At 43.9% G+C, this 20,336-nt stretch overlaps 1 long non-coding RNA gene across 1 annotated transcript in view; it reads left to right on the top strand.

Annotated features, from left to right (window-relative positions):
- The window catches only part of LOC147663325 (uncharacterized), a 170,889-nt gene extending 155,076 nt beyond the window's left edge, over nucleotides 1-15,813 (top strand). The window contains exon 3 of the long non-coding RNA XR_015305354.1: nucleotides 15,722-15,813. This is a non-coding gene — a long non-coding RNA (uncharacterized LOC147663325). The remainder of the gene's footprint in view (nucleotides 1-15,721) is intronic.
- The last annotated feature ends 4,523 nt before the right edge of the window (nucleotides 15,814-20,336 follow it).

Here is a 20,336-nt window from a genome sequence, read left to right as displayed (position 1 = left end):
CAGGCCACTGTATGTTAAAAAGAAAAAAATGGTACCTCACTCACATCGGGTGCAGCAGACGGGCACTGATTACGTTGAATAAATAAGTGCTTTGTACCTGATCCACAGAGAGGGACAGAAAGGATATTAGGCCAGCGGTGACAAATTACGAGACTGTAAAGAAGAGTGCCACGCAAGTCAACAAACAGGCAAGCAACGGGTGGGCTCCAAGCCCTTTTTGGATAAAAGAGTGTCTCGCAAGCAAGACGCATGCACCAACACTTGCTCTCGCAGGCTGGACCCTAAAAACGTATTGAACACCAGCAACCAAATTTGAACCCCCCCCCCCCAATTCAGTTATTTTCACCCTCAGATATCACTCCTTAAAACTCTAAGGAATGGAAAACCAAACCAGTCTGACTAGCTATCTCTGATGAACTGACACCATTAACTATCATCGTCTAAACATTCAGTCTATGTCCCATCACTAGCGTCTTTCAACAGTGTAACATATTGAAAGATGAATGTCATGGAAGGGGAACAAAGGACTTGACTAGAGTAACATTATCCACTCACAACTCTTCAATCCAGAAAAATTTGAAATTGTAAGTAGTTCACTAGACCCCATTTCTCTCTCCTATAGCAGCTAGAAGCACTTAAGTTCTGCAATGCTCACTTTGCAAAGAATGTAGCCTGTACGTAGCTGTACCCAGAAGTGTTACATCCTTAGTAGGGTAGATGATTACAGAAGTTTCCCCACAATCACTCAGGGCTACCCTTCGCAATCTGTGTGGCAGTGGAGAAAAAAACAGCTACAGTCATAGTGAGTTCACAACAAGCAGTTCTTATCTCATTCCTTCTTGCTGCCAGATGTCCTCCTCCCACACTGGGAATGCCGGCAGAACTAGAAGTGCACCGCTCATCACTGATTGACTCCCACCATAGGGAGAGAGTGAGCTACTGGAGCCAAATATTGATATCGCAGCCCTCAGGGCCGGCCTGAAAGTTGATACAGCTAAAAAAAGGTCAATTTTTAAAACATTTATCTTAAATTCGGCAGTTCCTGGCAAAAGTTTGGAAAAAAATGTAAAGTTGCAAAATGCCTGCAGGACCAACTCGGCATTTAACCCTTAAAAAACTTCTACTTAGAATATGTGACATTAGAACTTTTCTAGGATGTGGGTGATCTAGCCACTGAATACCAAAAGCAGTTGGGTTTCAAAACCACCAGTGACCTAAAACCATGCAAATAATCTCCATGTGTTAACTGATTTTTTTATACAGATTTATTAGAAATCACATTAATATTATTTGGACTTTACCATTCGTTTGATCGTTAAACGAAGCCCAACTGTCCTTAACTGAAGGATGCAGTAGCAAGCACAATAAACAGCACAATTCTTCCTATTGTTCATACTAAGACTTCCTCTTTTCCGTTTTTACGGATTTTTACATGTAAATACAGACAGAAAACAATGGGGTTTCTGCCTGCATTTATTTTTAAAAGTGGATAAATACAGTAAATTGTGCTCCTTTAAAGTGAATCTCCATGCTGTCTGATGAATTATAGGCCAGCAGCTGAGCCTATGGGAGGCATGGTAAATTAATAAACAGGACAACATTTATTTAAATAACAGCATATGCCAATATACATTCATCGTATAGTGCTAGTACTTACCAGTGGATGTATTGTTATGTAGTATTTGACAGCTTAATTAGCTAAAACACGATAGACATCAAAGTATGAGTGTGCGCCTATCAGTTAAATAAATATGGAAATGTACAGTTTTTCAACTTCATTTGTACACAAAACACTAAATAAATGTGGATAAATACAGATAAAATATCCCAAAAATAAATATGGATAAATACAGACGGAAATGTTGAAAAAAGAATTACCATAAAACCAGGATCCCTATTCATAATCTTTGTATTCGCCAGTTACACCAAAGTTTATTAGTAGGCTAGGAAGAATCACGCCTTACTCTATGTCAGTAGTTAGGGGATGCTGATTAACTTGCGAGAAAAGTCAAGTGATACACAACTACTCTGTGACATCAGACATGCTACTTTTAATGCCACTAATGTACCTAACACTTCCTACATTCCATCACAGTCCTCATTCTACATTCTGACTCAACACTGTCACACCACTCACTAGATTATATTTCTACAATATATGTATAAAATAAATAATGAGTATATAGTATCACAAAATGTAACATTTTTTACTAGTCATGAACAATCTCATGTGAAGACCACAGATTAAATAAGCAATCTTATCAAGACTACTGCAATTATTAATTTGCATTTATTATCCACACAAACATATATTTAAAACAAGCATTTACAATGCGATAGGTCTCACAATAGCGATATTTTGACCTATTGGCATTGTAAATGGCAATGCCTTTTCTAATATTAAAAGGCATTGTCATTTACAATACCAATGGGTCAAACTTTAGCAAATGCAAGACCTATTGTATTGTAGAGCACAGTGTCCGCGAAGCGGGCACAGCGCTCACCAATAAAGTAGAAAAAAACAGAAACAAAGCGAAGTGTCTGTGAATCAGACGCCGCGCTCACCATGAAAGTTTGTTTTTAAAAAGAAAGAAAAAGAGCGTGGTGTCCCTAAAGTGGGGGCCACGCTCAACATTATAGTTTAAAAAAAAGAATTCAACTGAGCGTGTGTTTCTAAAGCGGGTGCCACACTCAGCATGCACATTTTTTTTTTAAACCAAAAGGTGAAAGAACGCACAGTGTTCTTCTAAAAAGTAGCAATAATAAAAAAATACAAACAAAAAAGTAGTCGCCATTGTTTGTCCCCATTGTCAATAAACAAAATAGTGCTCACTCACACATAACACCGATCGTGTAACGAGCCAAGCAAAAGGTCCAGTTGTTATGGGTTGTAACAAATGCTGACAAGGCGGTACCAAGGAGGGACTCACTAGCCTACTTACGAATCAGAAGCCAGCATTTACAAAGGACAATGACACCACCCAATGACAAATATGAGCGGAGAGTGAGCGGGGCTTCCAGTGCATACCCTAATACAGCATGCCTTGCAGAGTGAGCAGCGCGTGCCACTGCCCTTAGGCTCAACCTAAAAATCCTGCTGTCGTGGGTAATCAAAATTAGCATGTACAAGGATTCCTGGCACATTGCCACATATTCAAAACCTTTAGCATTATGGCAGGCTTTTTTTGTTATGAAAAAAAGGTATGATAAAGCAGGGTACACCTTTATTTGAAGTTGTAAATACATTTCTCCAGTATCCATGTCAACTGAATGAAATAAATATGGCTGCACGATCTTCTACCCCTCCACCCCTAAATAAATGGCTAGAATCTTTTGCCAGCCAGGGGGCGTATCACAATGGTTGCTCTGGCTCAGTGTAGAGTCGAGCAACTGTATTTATGCACCTGCAGTGCATATGTGGACCCATTTAACCTCGTATTTCTCTGAAGTTTAGACAGAAACAGTGAACAGAGTTTGCCTCTTTCTAATTTTGAGTTATGCTGTCTACAATAATGCCCTCATGTGGGGAAATGTTGGGTTTAATTAATTCACATTACACACTACAGACGCATAAAACAAGTGCTTGGCTCTGCGCCAGCGTACCCTATCATGATACTGCCCCAGATGTCTTGCAGTCTGTTGCATAACATTAGTATTCAACACCATCATTAATTTCCTTTTAAGCAATTAAAAGTAAATTCTGATGAAAAAAGCTGAATAGGGATATCACGGAATTCTCATGAGGTCTTCTCAGTCAAATACCAGTTTCCTCACAAACAGTGGCGGCCAGCATGACTTGCGGGTGGCGGACAGGGCGGCAAAGGCTGAGGGTTGTGCAATGCAAAAAATATATATACACCCTTACCTTACCGCTGAGTCCCACGTCTCTGCTCCTGCTCTCCTCGGGGCCTTGGGACTCAAGGAACAGGAAGCCAGGAAGAACAGCCAGGCTCCCCTGACCAATCGCAGCTCTGCAATGCAGCATTGTGATTGGTATGCAACCAGGCTCCCCTGACCAATCACAATGCTGCAATGCAGCGTTGTGATTGGTTTTGAGCATACTGGTTTGACACTCAACTAGGGAATGGGGGCCAAGGCATGTTCTCCATGCAGGATGTAATGCAGCCTGTATGGGGAACAGGGAACATGTGCATGACTGTGTTGGGCTGCTCGAGAGGTCCGACCAAACAGTCATTGCACACTTAGGAGTGGGCATAAGTTGTTATCATTTCATATTTCCTTTACTTTGCACTGCTCAAAAGCAGTGGAGCGACGCTCCTCTGCCATCGTAGAGGAGCCACCACTGCTCTCAAAGTAGGTTTCCTGTTTAAATATAAAGATCTGGCAAACAAGATAGGACACTTTATAACATATCTTGGGGCAAAAGGTAAAGTTCTCTATTTACAGCCAGCACAGAAGTTGCCAGGATCGGGGTGAATCATTACTCGCACATTTTCGCTTCCAGGAATTAAAAAAAGTGCATGGTTGTCTTCCCCACCAGTCTATGTCAAAAGTAGCTGGAGGAATAACCTTGCCTGAGTAGGCTTTCATAGTAGTGAGCACCAATTGATCGCCAAATGTGAAATCAAATAATATAAGAGCCTTAATTGTTGTTAAGAAAAAGCAGGATAAGGTCCTTGAATACTTAGTCATAGATACAACTTGTCTTGTATGATAGCCCAAGTATTTGAAGGGTTTGATCCTTTTAAGATCTTCATATTGCAGCCATTTCTCAATTGTTAATCAATCTTAATTTTTAAAGACCCTGAATTTTGTCTTGGAAATGCAAGTTTTACAACAGTTACTCAGTGCATACCCGTGTAGTCACCTATTTGGTAAAAGCAAGCCTGCAGGATACAATTCAAATAAAGACAATTCATCAACATATATAACAATCGTACCATCTGTATAATACACATAAGGGGCAAATAATTCCTAATTCAAATAAAGACAAATCATCAGCATATATAATAATCCTACCATCTGTAGAATACACACAAGAGCAAATGTTTCCTCCTTGTTAAGAAAAGTCAGAAAGTACTCATAAAAAGCACCAAGGATGACTGGTGCTAGGACAACCCCCGGATGTAGTTCATTTTCTACTGCTAAAGTGTCAGAGATCATGTCCTGAGCCAGCTGAATTTTCAGGTTAGATTTGCTGTTGACCACTTTTATTACACCTAAAAGACCCCTTAGAAAAGCAAAAGTTGATTGTTTGTCCTAATCTGACGCTCGTAGTCGCAGAACTACTGCCTTTCCCTGTTGGTGCTTGGAAGTGTTCCTCTGCTGACCTGCAACCGGACCTGGAGGGCACTGTATAGTCCCTGGATCATTGGAGCTGACGCTGCGGGGGTGAGCGGGACTGCGAGAGCCAGAGGGCATTGCGCGTCAACAACTAGGCGCACCTGATCTCTCTTCCCGCCTCTCCTCCCCCACGTCCCTACTTAAGTGACGCCCTTAATGCTACCGCGGGACGCGCGCGGGACGAGCCAGGCGAAGCCCGGGCAAAGGGCGGGCCCTCTGAGGCCCTCAGAGACCGAGTGAGGCCGGGCAGGGCCTACCCTCTTTCATCTACTGATCTTCATAGTTATCTGGTTCTCTGATGGCTCTAAGTCTGGGCCAACTACAGTCTGAGAAGGCTGGGTGTAGTTTCAACGGCCCTCTTGATAACTATTTCACAAAGGCTCTCACGGATCAAGATAGGGAGAAAACCCTGGCAGAGCGTAGGGCAGAGCGCCGTCGCTCTGTCGAAAGTATAAAGAATAAGGTTTCTGCCGTTTCCCCGCCCAATGCCCTTTCGCTTACTCTTGGATGTACTTACTCTAATGAAGATCCTTTATGCTTGGAAAGCTTTCCACTCTTGTTACGAGACTGCACTACTACACCCTTGGGTCATATAGACCAGCCCGTAAATGACATCCCTCCCTCTAGTTCGATATTGTCTGATGTTGACTTGACTACTCGGACCCTGGCCCAGCCTAAACATGCTCTAAATAAATCGAAAAAATCAGTGCAGGCTAAGAGTCATGGCCCACCGCCTGCAAAAAGAAGACGGAAAGGGGGGCTCAGCAAAAACCAAAGATTAGACATTCGGATTTTGGAAAACCTTCTAAATCTATCATCGGAACTGCTCTGAACCCTGTTGTTGCTCAACCTAACATGCCAATTCTGGCTCCCCTGCCACCTTTGGCACCAGCTGTACAATCTGTGAATTCTATTGCTTCAATAGACATTCTGGATGACCCATCCCAAATGCATGTTTCCACTGTCGCCTCACTGGATAATATGGAACACCTAATTAGGTCTTTCATTTTACCCATTATAAAGAGGCTGAGGAGGGTGGAGAAAAAGCTTGAAGTGATTGAGGCTGCAGTTATTAATCACCAGGGTCCATCTAAGGTAGTGGTGAGTGAGGTTCCAGTACCTCCAGCCGCGGTGCCTATGTGCACTCTTGGCGTTTCAAAAGGTACTCATCAACCAATTAAACCAACTAATCCCAAGCATCAGAAGGTTCCCTCCCCTAAACAGAATATCAGCTCAGTCCCCATATCAGTAAGTGTAGCTGCGACGAGACCTGGAAAACTTTCTGTGGGGATTTCACAGCAGACTACAAGGGGTCCTATTAGACACACCAGGCCATCGCCTCGAAGAATCCTTCAAGCAGAATTGCCCCCCGAAGCCGCCCCGTATGTGGTTGTTTTGACCGGAGTTCCCAGCTTGCCAATAAATAAGAGGGAGGGGTTTTTCCAGCTGAAAAATAAGATCATGCACTGGCTTGCCCGATTTAGACCATTAACACATAACATTGATGGCGATATTGTGCATGTTAGATGACTCCCCTGGTTGGGTAGTAGGGTCAAGGATATCGATGGAGATTTAGTTGTTATAAATTTTGAGACCCTCGAGCAGTCACCTATATATTAAATTGGCCCCAGGGTGGAGGCAGTAACTCTATTGTTCTGCGCCCCTTGACCTATTTTTACCCTAGATCCCTGGTGTTTCCTCCTACCCACACTGGCGCTCAGATACCTAACCAGACTGCTCCCCTAATGTCCTACAACACCGGGTTTCCGCCAGAACCTCTACATTATCATCATGCTGCTGACCCTTTTGGGTGGAATATGGTACCTCTCAGGTCCTTCAGAAATCCTAATAGGAGGATAGAACACCTGAGACCTTTCACACCCCTGGAGACAGCAAATAGGTTTGATGTTTTCTCTGGTCTGGATAACTGTGATTGAAGATCACATAATGACCACTGTATGGCTGGTCAAACTAATGTAATGCAAATAGAGAAAACTGGTGGTGGCTGTAAATCGAATGAAAAATCACATCAATTAGTGCTGGAGAGCATAGGAACAGTCACACCAATTACCTTAGAATCTGCTACACATAGGGATGAGTGTGATATAACATTGAAGCCTATTCCTGCTGTAGAACAAGTGGTTCAAGATCTGATGTTATCTAGGTCCAACCAAGGGGGAGCTGATACTGATGTAGGAAGTGTCCTGAACGCAAGGCAAGTGGGCGTTGCCCCTGTCCCCCCAGTAGCAAGCCCTATATTTGGGGCTGGTAATAGTGTGGCCCTGAAAAAGGGGGCAACACTAGTAGGGGAAAGATCAATTATGCAACACAAAATTACCTTGATATCTTGGAACATCGCTGGTCTGACAAAAAATCTTTCTGACCCTGATTGGTCTAATTATGTAGACTCCTGTGACATTTGTCTGTTTCAAGAAACCTGGACCCTTGAAATACCACATAGGGTGGGATATAGGACTTTCAATATCGAGGCAGGTCCATCAGTCAGAGGTAGACCATCGGGGGGGCTTACGGTATGGATCAGAGTGTCATTGGAGGTAAAAATCACACAATTAAACACAGATTCAGCAGATATACTAGGACTTGTAGTTAATCTGAAGAATGGTAGGCGTATTGTTGTGTTTAATGTCTTTAACCGACCCTGTGGGTTATCGAAAGAATCTGTAATTTTTGATAAATTGGATAACCTCCTTACTGATCTTGTAGATACGCCTAGCAGTATCATAGTAGGCGGTGACTTTAACTGCAATTTTGAGCCGATTATAGGGTTTGGAGATGTTTTTTCAGATGAGGATAGGGCCAATAACATCCCTTCCCTATCATATACGGAGGGAGTGGGCTGTACGATCCTAGCAACCCAGATATTGAGATTGGTATCAGTACATGGTTTGAGGGCCTGCAACGGCCGTTTTCCATCAGACTCTCCAAAAGCACCAACTTTTGTCAAAAATAATTCTCATAGTCGGATCGACTATATTCTGGTATCTTTCGACATTTGGTCCTTCCTATCTGACTTTGTAATCAACCCTAGGTATGAAAGTGACCATCGGCCACTGCACCTGTCAATAGATTATAGATTAGTCCCTAGTACCAGGATTCCGATGGATTACTGCATGTTGGATAACTTAACTACTGATGCCCCTTTAATGAGTAACAATAGGCGTTCCCTTAAATGGGCTAGCTTATTGAGTAATAAGGAGGCATTATCCAGCATTTACCTACTCCTAGCAGATATTTTCGCTAAACATCTGCTTCAACCAGTCGAGGGTAAGGTTTTTATCGATTTGCATATTTAATTTTTTAAAGCCTTAGTACCATTTGTGTCGAAAATGCCAAATAAAAAAAGGTTGCAAAAAATTAGTTCCATTGGTATCAAACCCTGGTACAATAAGGATTGCCGAAACTGCAAGGGTACACTCCTAGAGGCAATTAAGAGCAAAAAAACAGATGTAATCAGGACCCTAAGGCAAGAATATAGGAGGGTGCAGGAAAAGGCTAGAATTAACTGGGACGAGGAATGTTGGGAGAATATGCTAACAGCTGTCAAAGCGAAAGACAATGTGGGTTTCTGGAAACTAGTTGCCAATGAGAAAATTGGAGGAAGGTCACCGGATGATGTGTTCATTGATGAACAAACTTGGGTCAACCATTTCACCAACTTGTATGAAGCCCCAGGTAGTGACGTGATAGCGTTTGGAAATAGCCCATGGCTGGTACCAGCCATAAATACTATAGAGTTTAGTCTCGAGGAAACCGAGCAAGTAATTATTGCTGTGAAAAACTGTAAAGCCCCAGGCTTAGATAAAATATCTGGGGACCTGTATAAGCATGAGATCAGTGTATGGGTGCCATACATCAACAAGCTTTTTAACATATTAGTTGCAGGTGGAAATTTACCAGATAGCTGGCGGGGAGCAGAAATTATCTTAGTTTTTAAGAAGGGAGATAGCTATGATCCCTCTAACTATCGTCCCATTTGTCTTTTAGATATTTTACAAAAAAAAAATTCAAGGCATCTTTTAAATCGAATGGATTTGTGGATAGATGAGAATGAGATCTTTACAAAGTTCCAAGCAGGCTTTAGACGGAACACGGGTACAATAGATCAGGTTTTTAGGTTTTGTTGCATTTGTTGGAAATATGTTTTTTTATTAAAAGGACACATTTATGTAGCTTTTGTTGACCTTAGGGCAGCTTTTGATTTAGGTTTGCGGTCTCGTTTATGGGTTTGTCTATTTGCACGGGGATTACCAACTTGTATACTCCAGCAGATTAGACGATTACATGACAATAACTTTGCCAGAGTACGCTGGGGCCCGAAAGGGGAACTAACAGAACCCGTACCTATCAGACGGGGAGTCCGCCAAGGATGTGTGTTGGCCCCCACACTCTTTTCTCTATTTGTCAACGACATCCCAGACTATTTAGATGGGTGCAATAATGATTCCCCAAAGCTGAATGGTGTGAGGGTCCCCTCACTCCTATTTGCGGATGACACAATCCTGATTTCGCAAACCCCCATTGGTCTACAAACCCTTTTAAATTCCTTTAAAATGTATTGTGATTCAAAAGGCCTAGAAATAAATACGAAAAAAACCAAATGTATGTCCATAAATCCCCATAAATCTTTCAAGGGGCAATTTTTTCTAAATAGTCAAAGGCTTGAACTTGTTTCAAATTTTTCGTACCTGGGTGTCTCCCTAGATTCAACAACCTCATGGAGAACGCAAATCGAAAAAAGTAAAACCATTTTCAACCAGAGTACTTTACATATTATAAAGCATCATGGGGCAAGTCTAAGTAAATCCATTTCGCAAGCACTAGAAGTTTTTAAATTTAAGGCTCAATCTTGTGCTTTATATGGAGCAGAAATCTGGGGAACAAATGCAGGTAACATTTTTATGACTAGTGAAAACAACTTTTATAGAAGGCTTCTGAGATTGCCCAAACGTACTCCACTTGTACCAATATTTATGGACCTAAACATGAAACGAACAGATCACATTGCATTACTTAGGCCACTTTTGTTTTGGGTCAGACTTTGGAGTACTCTTGAACTTACAGATTATAAACAAGGAATCTTAGAAGTTAAGAACCTTGATGTTTACAATACCAACCCTTGGCTTAAGCATGTTAAAAATTGGTTCCATCGGATAGGCCTTGCTTACTTCTGGGACGATCCAGCGTGTTTGAAACAAAGATGTGAGATTCTGGTCAAGGCAAGATTTTGGTTTTATATAACACACAATTACCTAAATGATCATTCATGTGGATCCATTACACGTAGCTTTCTCGATTTTAAGGACTCTCCACTTTTTGAAGATTTTTTAAATGAGATTCAACCACCCCTAGCAAAAAGCTTGTACTTAAAATTTAGATACGGTATACTCAAATTAAATTCAGTTCTAGCTAGATGGGATAAGTCCACAGGGCAAACAAAAAGTGCAAATTGTATATGTTGTCAGCTAAATCATAGAGAGGATGACAACCACATATTGTTTTTTTGTACTGTTTACGACTTAGCAAGGAGAAGATGGATTAAACCCTTGTGCAAAGCTCTAGGTATACGATCATACCTGGAAGCAACCAGGATCGTTAAAACAGACACCGGTCGCCTTACAGTGTTCTGTGTTAGTAGATTCCTATTGAGTGTTAGCTGCACCCGCAAAAACTTGGCCCTTGATTTGTAGACATTAAATGGGTGCACTTTGCATGTAGGTTAGGTTGCCCTGATCCTGGCTGGTGGTGGTACTTACAAAACATCTGTTTTATAGCTATTATGCCTATTTTAATTTGGATGATGTTATTGTACTAATTGATGAATTGCCTATTTCTGCTTCCCACTGGTATGTTGTATCCACTGTGCAAAATGTATTGTAGTTGCTTATGCATCTTTTATGGCCGAATGAGCCGAAATAAAGATTAAAATGAATGAAAACCTTGCTATTAGATCAAATGTATTAGCTCACCACATGGGGATATCAGTACACCCAACACAAACACTCAAATGAACTCCATCCACTCGGTAGCACCTACCGACCCATGGCCACACCAACTTTTCCACCTCGGAAGGTACAGGTTCTGGTGCCAATTCACCTACATTGTCAACACCTCCATCGCTACAGCCACCATTCCCGACAGCTGGGAACACTCAGAGGTTAATCCGCTACTCAAGAAACCCTCTGCAGACCCCAGAAAACTCCAGAATTACCATCCAATCTTACTGCTCCCATTTCCAGCTAAAATCCTGGAGGCCATCAGCCTCTAACTCACCTAACACCTGGAGAGAAACAACCTGCTACACCCTTCCTAATCAGGATTTAGAGCTAATCGCACCACAAAGCAACCCTGATCACAGCAAAAGATGACAAAAGCACCCTACTTGATAGAGGAGAAACAGCCGGCCTCATCCTACTCGACCTCTCTAAAACCTTCAACATCATCTTCCACCACACATACTTCGAGCAACTATGCCAGAACAGAATCGCAAACCACGCACTCAAATGGATGGCTCCTTCCTCATGGGACAAACCCAGAGAATCTGCCGCCCTCTTGTCACATCTCAACCCAAGAGCACGATCTCCAGCATCCCTCAAGGCTCATTCCTCAGTCCAACTCTCTTCAACATCTACACAACACCACTCACAGACATTGTTAGAGCCAAGACATCAACATAATCTCCAACACCAATGACACTCAGCTCATCTTCTCGCTCTCAGCAGACCTCATCACAAAAAATACCAACTTCCACAACCGTATGAAGAATGTCTCTGCTTGGATAAGAACAACTGTCTGAAGCTTAACAAAGACAAATATGAAGTACTGATCTTCGGCAGACACACCCCTCACTGGAACAACTCCTGGTAGCCATCAGAACTCGAACCCAACCCTACTCCAAAAGACCACACCCGAAACCTAAGCATCATCCTAGATAGCAAACTCTCAATGACACATCAGGTTAATGCTGTCTTCTCATCCTACTTCCACTCTGTCTTCATGCTCCGCAAAGTCTTCAGGTGGCCCCCCCATCAGCATCAGGAAAACGATTGAGAAGGCCCTCATCACCAGCAGACCGAACTATGGCAATGCATTATATTCAGGCACCACCACCGAACTTATGAGGAGACTCCAAACGATCCGGAATGCAGCAGCCAGACTGATCCTCAACCTGCCAAAGAGGAACCGAACACACAGCACCTGAAAGACCTCCACTGGCTCCCCATCCAGAAAATATGACAATTCAAGCTCCTTACCCATGCCTACAAAGTCCTCCACAGCCACTGCCTGAATTTCCATTTACCCCCCAGGACTCTCTGCTCCACTGAACTTGCACAGGTACAACGCATTCCGCCACTACTGCCCTTGAGGATTCTCCTTTTCCCTCCTCGCCGCCAAGTACTGGAACACCCTTCTCCACTTCTGCACCTCACCCTCTTTTACTCATTTCAGGAAGGGATTCAAGACCTGCCTCTTTGACTGACTGCACACAGCGCCTAGATACCCTTGCGGGTGATAAGTAGGGCTTACAAATACTGATTGATTGATTGATTAGTCAGTGCTTAAGGGATGAACAACCTAATCCTCCTGGATCCTAATATCTATCAAAAAGGTGTCGTAATAAACCCGCTTTCACCCCTTAGGGATTATCATAGGATTCCAGTCATATTTGTACACTGTGCCAAATTTATATAACAAACTGTTTGTTATAAACATAAGTAAAATATATCACTCTTCCACAAGCATACATGAACTCTCTTGTTTTTCTGTGCTCACAGATGTAGATTTGCACAGAGTCACCATTTTCAGGATCCATATACGAATCAACAGAGGGATAAAATGTCGGGTGATTGGCAGACACAAGGTTGCTGGTATTTGAACCATTCACGCTCTCCTGTCTGTGCAGCCTTCCTAGACATGCCTGTGTTTATATCCTTTCCCTCAAATCTGGAGGAGAGGGCTAGAAATGTCCCTAAATATTAAGGGGGGATGATTTCCTGTTCTAATTCCACTCAACGAATATTTGGGGAAAGCGTTTTTTTAGTGAGCCTTGCTGTACTTTCGGCAAATATTGAGAATAAACCAGGCCCAACTGGGAAACCAAAGGCAGCCCTGGCAAATATGCTCAAACCAACTCTGCTCCCTTGGTGTCTTTTTTCAATCTCACTCTCTGCATCCATTGATTCTTTCTCTCCTTCTCTCCACTCTCTCTGCTCCCACTCCGATCACTTTCTCTATACCTTCCTCCTCCTTTCTTCTCTTTCTCTCTCTTGAATCCTCCCTGTGCCTGCTGCTAGTTATTCAAGTAGCCTTAGAGAGCTGGGGAAAGCGGCAGAGGCACCAGGAAAGTCCATGTGCTTTGAAAATGACTTCCATGGGATCCAGCCCACCGGGAAAATACCTGTCTGGCCATGGTAAAAATATTGGAAGAGGGGAAATACTTTAGCTTGTGCACTAGGTTTAGGTGCATTGGCAAGCAGGGAGCCTTGTCCATTGTGCCTGACAAACTGTGCCTTTATGACCCTCAAAGGGGCCTGGGGAAGAAAGTATTGCCTTAGTAAGTGATCATTCATGTTGATTATGTCTGTTATGCTCAGACTGTAAAACTAAATTAGGTCCAAGTGGGGAAGTAATGACTGTCTATCAAACTTCGTGGCGTAGGCAGGTAAGGGGAGAAATAGGAGGCTGTACATTTAGCCATAAAGGCAGGAGTATTGTAAAATCTATAGGTATGAGAGTCAGGTGAGAAATGGCTTTACATTTTATACCACCAGAGAATGGTTTAAACAATAAGGCTCTGATTCACGAAGGTAAACTTACAGTTTTGTGCAGATATATGTTCTTTTTGGTTTGGGAACTACAAGTTAATAGTAAGTTTAAGACTGCGGAGAACTCCATTCATAAAAAGATAGGACAGATGTATTTTGTTGTGTGCGGAGTTCTCCGACCCAACTGCTGTGTCTCTACAGTCATAAGCATACTATTAACTCGCAGGCATATGGATTCCACCTTTTCTTTATAACAGCAAATATTTGATGTCCTTTCTTCCATAGATCAGCTAGTTAGTGATGTGAAAAAGTAAAGCTACTCAACCTATTATTTCAAAAACAACAGTTGATGGACAGAATGCAAAACAATGTCATACATTCACCCCAGTACATACATCTTGGCCTAAATCCATCTTTTTTTGCTCACCATGCCATTCCAGTTTGAACCCAGCCATATGCAAATCAATCTCGACCCTGTGCCCAATGGGAACAGTCCAGCCCGAACTGCCAAGCCAGGTCCTCCTTGGACTGGAAACAAGCATCTTAAGACCGGTCCTAGGAAGCTTGTTTCGGTCCAGGGAAGATATGGCTTGGCAGTTCCGGCTGGACTGTTCCCATAAGGCACTGGGTCAGACTGATTTGCATATGGTCATGGCTAAACTGTGGTGGTGGAATGAGCTAAAGAATGATGATGGATTAAACCCAGATCAGTTGACTGTGGGTGAGTGTTTGATTTGCTCAAGTGCTCCATCCATCATCGACCTATTATTTCATTCATGCAAAATAACCACATTCATATTTGCTCACCCATAAACCAGAACGGGTAAATAGGGTCTCATTATGACCTGTGTCGGAGGAAAGGCTGTCTTAATACTGCAATCCCAAAATTAGCAAACTGAGGTGTCTTTAAATCCAGATGTGCTGAATTAATAGACATTATGGTTAAACCCTGAGAATCCAATCAGAAACTAGGCATTACTAGAGGAACTGGTAATTCCGATCTGATTCCCCAGTAGTAACTCATTCCCTGCCTCGGCTTCCACCAAAGCTTTCATCAGCAGTAATCTCCAGAGGAAACAGGTTCATAATCTTTCTGCACGCCTTGAAATTCCACATGGGGCTGGTGACAGGGTTACTGTCCTATTCGGAGTTCCAGTTTTCTAATAACGAGGGTCATAGTCTTTATTACCGAAGAAATAATATACAAACTATGCAAATGTTTAATAAAATGCCACTGGCACTTTAGCAAGCATAACTCAGTATTTACTTTCCCCCCTACTTTTTAGTACGATGGCCAGTGTGTGCTTTAAACGTTGCACCTGAATACAATGTATAATTTTTTTTGCTGTGAGTGTGCTCCTTCATAAAACATCGTTCCTTTTATTTAAAATGCATCTGGAAGTTGTTGGGACCTCGGAATGAAGTTTAATGGAGTCATCAGTTGCTTTCTCGCGTGGGAGAAGACACTTAGAAAGATCCCTGTATCTGTACGCAGATAACATGCATTAACCTTTGACTTCAGTAGTAATAAAACTACTTGAGAACCAATCTGCAAATTTAATTGGTTAATACCTTTTTCTGGCACTTATATGTCTCTGGACACAATATAACCACATGGCTTCAATGTTTTACAGGACACTACGCTGTACCAAGCATAACTGGAAACTGGATGTCAGCACGATGAATTACATCAATCCACCAGATAGCTTCTGCCACGATGAACTAGGTATTGTACCCTCCATGTATGAGACTTGTGGTCTGATTTAGAGTTGGGTGGTGATGGAAAATGATCAGACCTTTGGAGAAAGAGTTAAACCAGAATGAGAATTCACAGGTGGATTTTGTTCCACCATACATATATCAAAGGGGGCAGATTACCAGTAAGGGCCTGCTCTACCTTCCTAGAGTAAAAGAAAAGAGGGACATACTTTCAGAAGAAGCTTGTCCTATTCTGAGGGCATAAAGAAAAGATCTGACAGATTCTGCAACAAGGTATCGGAACCATATTTAAAGCGGATCAAACCAACTGTATTGAAATATATTTTTTCTATTTTGGGATTGGAAGAACATATGACCTAGAAGACATACTTAGAAAAAAAATGTGGGCGGAGTTTCTTTGATAAACGAAGTTATTGAAATCTGAGGTAGTGGGGTTAATGCAAGCTTTGAGTAAACTTCTCAATGACACACATTCCAAAAATATTTGGTTCTTATGTTTTATATAGATGTTCTGTTCCATTCTGTTATGTTATGTTATGTTATTCGAGGTTTGTACTCGGTCTTGCTCAACACTAGTTCTTCCACCTCTTGTTGTTCTTGGTTCTTTGAGCAGGCTGATATATATATATATATATATATATATATTCACTGAAAAAACCATAGGTTTCAAACCAGTTATAGTTTGGAATTAGCATTTAAAAAACCTATTAAATTCACTGACAAAACCATAGGTTTCACACCAGTTATAGTTAGCTGGAAATTTTACTGACATAAAACCATTGAAATTCCCACGTTATAGTTAGTTGGACTCACTATAACTTGCGCGCCTGCAATGCACTGCTGATGACATCACATATTACATCACTCATGACATGGTCAGTGACATCACTCATGACATCACTGATGACACCATCCAGTGAATGTGTGTCTTTCTGAAAAATAAATTTGTTTTATATATGTATTTGTAAAGGTCGATGGAAGAATAAATGTTTATGTGAGAAGTTGGCCCGATATGCAACGTTCGCTATTCTAGCGACCGCTATGTATCGTTCCAACGACCCTTATGGTGTTTGGTTGTAAGTCAACCTATAGACCAGCTATCCTAGTAGCGTGGATACGAGCAGTCTAAGGCTAAAGACTCGAGAGGGCGCGTTAAGCCAGCTGTTTACCACACATGTACCCCTTGAATACCCAGTGAAAGGACACCACACAAGTGTTATGAAAATAAACAATATATTTATTAAGAATCACAACAGCCCTGTACTCTTTATGAGGACAGGGTACTAAGCACAAACCAAATCTCTTTAGTAAATACTTCAAGTGCACAGTTTAAAACAAGTGTCCGGGGACACGGAAAGGTTAAGGCAAGTCGGAAGCGAGGGACTCGGGACCCTAGAGTAAGGAGGCTATGCAGGCACCGAAATGCCGAGTTACCTAGCCACGAGGGCTGCGGCTGCACAAGTCTTACAGGCGTCGGGGTCTTCGCTGACGAGCCAGGAGCCGGAAGAAAAGGAGTTGCTGGCCGGCGACCAGTGATGAATAGTTCGTAGAGATCCAAGCCTGGATCGGAGATTGATGAAACCTGAAAGCAGAGGGGACCAAGTTCGTACTACTAGCCAGTAGTCAGAGGGTACCAGGAAGGCACCAGTTGGCCGTCACCTCGACCAGGTGAGTGGGCGACGCTAGGCTCTGCAGTCTCACGGACCAGGAGGCGTTGTCGGCGACCACGGTGGAGGTGCGAGCTGTCCCACGACGGATGTCGCTGTTGGCGTCTTGAGTGGACCAGGAGGGTCCGGGGTGCTTCTCGAAAAGATGGAAGCAAGGGCCAGTCTGGAGCAACCAGACCGGCAGTGTTGATTTTCGGATGTCGTCACAGAAGGACACAAGCCAGCGGCTAGTGACCAGACAACGTGCTGAGCAGCGAGCAGAAGGGCCCCACGCAGATCGTGGAGATGCTGGGAGACTGCACTTCGGTGCTGGAGCGGCTCAGGGTCGGGGCTTCTCGGACCCCAGAGCACTCACCAGAGAGTTACCTCGATGGTCGTGCTGGTTTTTAAGAGCGTGCAGGTTCTGATGATGGCCGGTCCCTCGAGGTCTCGTCGCACCCACAGATCACAGCTGAGCTGATGACGTGGGTAGAGGTCAGAGGTGCCAGGGAAGCCGGTTCTCGTCGAGCTGGGCCGTCGGATTCCTTGAGGAAGGACTTACAGCAAACCGCAGAGTTCTTAGATGGTGCCTGCTGATGCAGGGTGACTACTCCTTAGCCACAAGGGAGAAATCTTGAGAAGAGTCTTGAAGTCCTTTCGTAGAAAGTATTCTTGATTCAAAGATGATCTAATTTGGAAGGGTCCCCGCTCCGGCCTTTATCCTAAAGAAAGGGGTGGGTACATGACTAGGTCCTGCCCTAAGGGTGGGACCAGGAAGGGGGGTAGTTACACCCCTCTCCCCTGCCGGACTTTCCCCAGGCCAGGGCTGTCGCCCCTGGAACTGGTTCTAACCGGCAGATGCGTAGTGAGCACCGGGGTGCCACTCCGCAGTCACCTTCTCGCAAAAGCCCTACCTACCCAGAATACACAAACCCTGTCTGGGACGGTGCGAACACCGCCCTCGACAGGAAACCCTTTGTCCAAGTGCTCCTCGCTGGAAGGACTCCCAGCAGCAGGAGGTCAGACTCGTGTCTGTGGTGGCAGCATCCATTTTGTGGAGCTGAGGCTTTCGTTAACTTTAACCGGGGTTCACAGTTACGTACATGTCGTGTCCCTCTAGAAGGGCGGAATGCTAACCTCGTCGCCAGAGTTGGTGAGAGGGCAGCATCCCGATTCGTATGACACCTTACTCGACATGTCTTGATAACGCGACACCGAAGTTACCGATATGGTACGCGTTATCATGGAACAGCCATTGGGTCTTGATTCCGCAAGCTGCAACCGGGCTCGGCTCGGGCCAGAGCTTAGTTCACACGAGCCCATGCACTCTGCCTTCAGGATTGTCAAGGCCTGCCATAGGAGTGACTGATAGGAACTCGGGTGTCCATTGGAGGGTTAGATATAGGGCTACTATATCTAAAGCAAAGGGTGATTACACGACTTCGCCCCAGCTGTCATGCAGCCAGTTGTGTCAGATTTAGGAGGCCAGCCAGGGGTGGCATAATACATGCTGCAGCCCCTGGCGGCCCTGGGTACACCTATGCCCTGCGTTACGGGGTCTGATAAGGTGGCCCAGTACCAATTGGTAAATGCACCTAGGGTACATCTCGTAATTTAGAAAGAGAACAGCCAGGCTGTGGGTCTGATTGGCAGGCCCACAGCCAGAGAAAGTCGTAAACCAGTGAAACAAAAGCAAAAAATCTGGGTGATCATGGGATTGCAGACCCTACTCTCCTACATGACCCCCCCCCAAACGTCGGAACAACTAGCTAACCTTGACCAGGTGAGTCTTCTTGTTCTAAGTGGAAATATCTGGAGAGCCCATCGGCATTGCCATGATCAGTACCAGGTCTATGTTCCACTGTGAAGTCCATCCCCTGTAGGGAAATGGACCACCTAAGCAGTTTGGGGTTTTCACCCTTCATCTGATTTAGCCACAAGAGGGGCTTATGGTCGGTCTGAATCTTGAAGTGAGTGCCAAACAAGTATGGCCTCAGCTTCTTCAGGGCCCAAACCACAGCAAAGGCCTCCCTCTCAATAGCTGACCAATTTTTCTCTCTAGGGGTCAGCCGTCTGCTTATAAAAGCAATGGGCTGGTCTTGACCATCAAAATTCAGTTGAGAAAGAACAGCTCCCACACCCAACTCAGAAGCATCTGTTTGGACAATGAATGGTTTGGAGTAGTCCGGACTCTTGAGGATAGGCGCCGTGCACATGGCCTGCTTTAGGTCATCGAATGCTTTTTGACAGCTCGCTGTCCACTGAACCTTTTTTGGCATTTTCTTACTTGTCAGTTCATTTAATGGTGTCACGATGGAACCATAGTTCCTGACAAACTTCCGGTAGTAACCAGTCAGGCCCAAGAAAGCTCGAACCTGAGTCTGGGTGGTTGGAGGAGCCCAGTCCCTGATTGACTGTATCTTGCTCTCCAGCGGCTGAACCTGACCTCCACCTACAAGGTGGCCCAGGTATACAACCTGTGTCTGCCCTATCTGGCACTTGGTGGCCTTGATAGTGAGGCCTGCGGCTTGCAGCGCCTCCAATGTCTTCCGCAGGTGGACCAGGTGATCCTCCCAGGTGGAGCTAAAGACAGCAATATCGTCAAGATACGCCGCACAGAAGTCATCCAGCCCAGTAAGGACGTGATTCACCAACCGTTGGAAGGTGGCAGGTGCATTTTTCAGACCAAAGGGCATCACCACGAACTGATAATGCCCACCAGGGGTTGAAAATGCGGTTTTAGGCTTGGCGTCCTCAGCTAACCTGATTTGCCAATACCCAGCTGTCAGGTCAAACGTACTTAAGTAGTTGGCCGAAGCCAGCCTATCAATAAGCTCGTCTGCCCTTGGTATTGGGTGGGCGTCAGTCTTAGTGACTGCATTGA

Source organism: Lissotriton vulgaris, unplaced genomic scaffold (assembly GCF_964263255.1).
Source record: "Lissotriton vulgaris unplaced genomic scaffold, aLisVul1.2 SCAFFOLD_838, whole genome shotgun sequence".
Taxonomy (NCBI): Eukaryota; Metazoa; Chordata; class Amphibia; order Caudata; family Salamandridae; genus Lissotriton; species Lissotriton vulgaris.
Note: the sequence above shows the minus strand (reverse complement) of the source record. Positions and strands in the feature narration are given on the sequence as shown.